The sequence below is a fragment of the Platichthys flesus genome, chromosome 20 (assembly GCF_949316205.1).
Source record: "Platichthys flesus chromosome 20, fPlaFle2.1, whole genome shotgun sequence".
NCBI classification, from domain to species: domain Eukaryota; kingdom Metazoa; phylum Chordata; class Actinopteri; order Pleuronectiformes; family Pleuronectidae; genus Platichthys; species Platichthys flesus.
Window position 1 is genome coordinate 5,953,572 of NC_084964.1, and position 4,912 is coordinate 5,958,483.

Below are 4,912 nucleotides of genomic sequence, written 5' to 3' on the forward strand. Positions count from 1 at the left end.
GTTGGATTATAGTCTTATTTTATTCTTGTTTTTTTTATTGGATCAGAAACAGGATGGGGAATTTTTCTATTTAGCTGCTATTAAAATTGACCTTCACGCTTGTTTACTGCCGATAACTTCTCAGAACCTTTCACACTGCAGCACAGTAACGCTGGGTGCAGTCTTTTAACCAAACACTGAAAATATGTAGAGATGTCTTCTTTGTTTTCTAAATGCTCTCTGTCTTAACCTAATCTTGAATTCCCACTGATTGCAAATGTCATTAAAGGTAAACAATGTCCAGAAATTAAAGGTGGGGTAAGAGATATTTATACAAAACACTTTAAGTCAAAATCTGGTTTAAACACAGCCCTGGGGCCTCATCTGTAAAAAAAAAAAAAAACAGTGTAGGTGCAAACAATAGCAGAAAATCTGATTTATAAAATCATGCGCACGCAGTCCTGAACGCAATGTTCACTTTATAAATCCCAGTCCACCTGGAAACATATGTACTTGAATCTGTACTTATTGACTGTTCAATGACTGTGATACTGGACTCTGTTCAGCACAAATATCACAGATCTATAGAAAATATATCAGCTGATCAGTCATCGTCATGGGACAATAAATCTTTTGTGATTGCAACTCACGTCTGAATCGCCATTTTCCCGTCTCCAAAATGTTTGTACACTTGGGTCGTTGTCAGTTTTTGAAGTGCGCTCCTTCTCCCATCACGTTGTGTTTTATAAATCCCAGCTTTTTTGTGAGAATTGACGTACGCAAGTTTCAGGCCCCGTTTTGTGCGTATATAATGAACAGTTATAAATGAGGCCCCTGCTCTGTATTTAGAAAACAATGAAAGCTGGATGACCTGAACACCACAACGCTGTTCATGCCAATTAAAGTAATGGTGTTTGTGCTCAGGTACAGGATGAGCGGGAGCGAGAACTTTGAATCATAAACGGCACTCCCCATAGTTATTAACGTCTTAAACAGCATAACTATGCAAATCCTTTTTATTTGTTCGAGCAATTTATAATAAAAAACGTGTAAAGGTCAACTGTTTTACAACGTAACAACTGCTGTTAAACAATTATTCCAACACTGGTTATTTTCACAGTTGCGCTCAAAATGCCAAGTCCTGAAGCATCAGCAACTACAAGTAACCTAAAGAAGATAGCGAAAAGGCTGAAGACCAGAGTGATCACTGGGGCCACTATGTGAGCTTCACTGGCTACACAACGATACCTAGCGTCCTCCAAGCGGGAGCAACCAGTCACTAACACTGGTGGGGCTGAGGTACATCAGTGAGTGTTTGTCTGCTTCTTGGAGAGCAGACAGACACTCGCTGTCTTATTTCAACTTGTTGAGATCAGTGGAGCACCTGGGCAATGCCTGTGCATGAATGTGGGGGGGTGGAGCAATGGAGGAAGGTTTGACTCAAACACCAGATTGAGGGGGATCCTTTTTATTCAACGTTGTAGCTTCAAATTAAGCAAAATGAAACAGAAGGGCTGATTAAAACCATGTTTTCATTTAGAAGATGATAAGGTGTGTCACCTGGGTGTGAAGCTGACTCGTACAGAGTCACCAGAAGCTGCAGTCAAGATTGGGGTGTGAGTCATTCGGTTGAATCGTACCCACATTTGGAAACAGGCCACTATACTCATGCGTACTTTGGTACATTCGATGAACACGTGTCCTTTTTCCTCTTGTTGCACAAGCTGCTCTCGCAGCTGGAGTGCCTGAAGATGGAGATGACCACACGAGCCAGCAACGCCTGTCTCATGCACTCACAGATATCGGTCTTCTAAAGGTGCCTGATTTTATTTCATCAAAATCCATGAATTATTCCGCAAGAAAATCAGTCAAAATGTCAAGAAACTATCCAACACCAATCAATAATTGAGTGATTAGTTTCATATATGAGTGTTAATTGAAGTTGAATTTATGTGATTAGTAAAATAGGAGTGTTAATTGAAGATTAATTTGTGATTACTAAAACATTCGTGTTTTAATTAAAGTATAATTGATGTGATTCATTTTAATTGACGTTTAATTGATGTGATTAGTAACACATGTGAGCGTCAAGTTTAGTTTAATTCATATGATTAATGTTAATTGAAGTTTAACTAATTTGATATGTAACACATGAGGGTTGAATGAAGTTTAATTGATGTGTTTAGTGTTAAATAACAAAGAACTTTTAGAAAAGTTCTTTTCTTCTGTGACTGAGGTTATAAACACAAATAAAACATGTTTGCAACTTTTTAAAGTATTACTAATTAAATCATCTAATACGTAAAATGTATTCGTATTGTGTTATCATACAGGAATAAGTTATGTGTGAGTGCTCTCAGTTTTGTTTGTTGGTCCACACTCACTGCTGCACATTTACTGGCGAGGAGGAGAAAAGGGGCGAGAGGGAGAGAGCGACATCGACGCCATTATAAGCAGTGAATGAAGTCAGTGATCCAAAAAGCACAGTGTTTTTGTCATGTAAATAGGATGGGAGTTGAACACGGTCAGACTGGAGCTGAGAGCAGACACATTCTCTCCGGTCCAGAGGAGTGAGAGCTGCTCTGTCCGTCGTCTGTGCTGATTAATGAGTCCAGGTCCCCGTCCTGTTCTCAGTTAGGAACCTCTTTCAGTCCAATGTTCCAAGTTTGCCCGGGACAGAGAGCTGAGAGCTGCTGCTGCACGCGTTCGGTGGTGAATGCAGTTATTACAGCTGCTACATGAGATACAGTTCCTCCTGAGTGAGTAGAGACAATAAGCTGTGTTGATAAATACAAAATAACTAATACAGCTGAATGTACTAATCCTGGTTCAAATGCCACTGTGGCAAGTGCATTTAAGTGTTGTTGTGTATGTAGGATCCCCCTGCACTATACTGTATGCCTTTCATCACTGGGAAGACATACTAGTAACATTTTACTTGAGTAAATGTACAAATGAATAGGAAAGATTTTACTCAACTAAAAGTAAAGGTGCAACATTTATTTTTACTTGCTTAAAGATGCACTTAGTATTAAAAGTAAAAGTACCGAGGGTGTAGCAGAGTGTAGCCTGTAATAAAGACAGAGCTGCACACAAAGTCACTGAACACCTTGTCATGTCATTGCATTGTTAAAATGTAGTGGAGTAGAAAGTACAGATTTTCAAGTAACAGAAATTAATCTTCTGGAGTAATGTACTTATATTTAAAATCTATTTAAGTATAGATGTACTTTGTTACATCCCACCACAGGATCACAGGGTATTTTATTCTCGTTTTCAAGTTTATAATAAACATAGAACAGGTCCATCAAAGCCATTGATGTAGTCTTGTGGTTGTTTTCTCTAGGACCCTCGGCACTATGATGATATTTCCACCTTTATAATGCTTGGAAAGTGCACACCTCCACCAAGGCTGGACGGCCACTTGATCACCATTATCAAATACATGCATTGAGATCAGATACATATTGCTGCTAAGGCCCTATGGTCCCCTTAAGAAAACCACATTTAAATTCACCGGATAATTTTTTCATCGACAACCATGAATTATCGTCTGAACCCAAACCACATCCTTCATGGAAATTGGTTCAGTTTCGGAGTCATCCCCTGTGTTTTTTAACGAAACCTCAGATGGAGCATGAAAAGTGCTTAAGAGTAGGGATAGATTGTTCCTGTTGTATTGGTTTTAATTCCCTGGAAAGAAGTTGCCTGTAGCTGTGTATGTTCTTCCGCAGATTGCCCATTCTGGCACGTACGGTGTCGAGAAATAGCTGTTCTTTCTTCTGAGTCAACCCATTGAGTTCTAGATGAGCTGAGTCTCAAGGACAGGATGAGTCATGTCCATTACAGTGGGATTAGGTGCAGTGAAAGAGATTAAGAACGACCTTTATCACCTGATGTGTGGTTTGATGGAGCCAAGACTAAAAGGCCTCTCAAGAGAAATCACAGTAAAACTGACCCTGGCCTTATATGAATATGATCCTCTGACTAATTCTTCTACGATACTATTGTTCTCCTTAAAAGTTGCACAAAATACAATCTTACACAAAATAGAATAAGTCAGATTTCTGTGAATCATGGCCCAGGCCTAACTAGTTTGAAGTTCTGACACGATGAACAATGGACAAGGAATGTGGGGATATATGTCAAATGACCCGTGTCTTTGTAAAGGTATGGGGGACCTGTCGGAATCGAACTGCAACTCCAACCCGGTCCACTCACGCTTTGTAAGCAACACAATCAAACCAGGTGAGCACGAGGATTGTTTGTCGGGGACACTGTGGCGTGTTCAGGAATGCAGATTACCATATAGTTCAGGGTGAAGGAAGTAGCTTTACCCAAATAAAATAATAAATGGCAATCCTATTGTTCATATCAAATATTTGATGAGTAGAGAATGTGCCCGTGAAGCATGGGCGCATGATTGTGTAAACATAGGAGTCACAAAGCCGTTTCCCATAGCCTGCAGGCAGTGTTCTGCTCCATGTGCCACTCCCAAGAGCACGGGAGGAGGCTGTGGAAGGAGGGGCCTGCCTCCCCAGCCTCAAGCCCACACAGGTGAACTTGTCCAGGGGTGGAATGCAGCAAGGGGGGGGGCCTTGACACACAGAGGTGTGGAGCTTTCAACTTGTAACGTGTAAAGTGTGTGTGTGTGTGTGTGTGTGTGTGTGTGTGTGTGTGTGTGTGTGTGTGTGTGTGTGTGTGTGTGTGTGTGTGTGTGTGTGTGTGTGTGTGTGTGTGTGTGTGTGTGTGTGTGTGAGAGAGAGAGAGGGAGAGAGAGAGAGAGAGAGTGCCTCTGTGTGTGTGTGCGTGTGACAGCGAGAGAGAGGGAGAGAAGGAGAGAGTGCATGTGTGTGTGTGTGCGTTTGCATGTGAGTGCGCAGAAGCTAAAGGAGGGATCAAGTCACAACACACAGTTGCATTCACTCAGTTG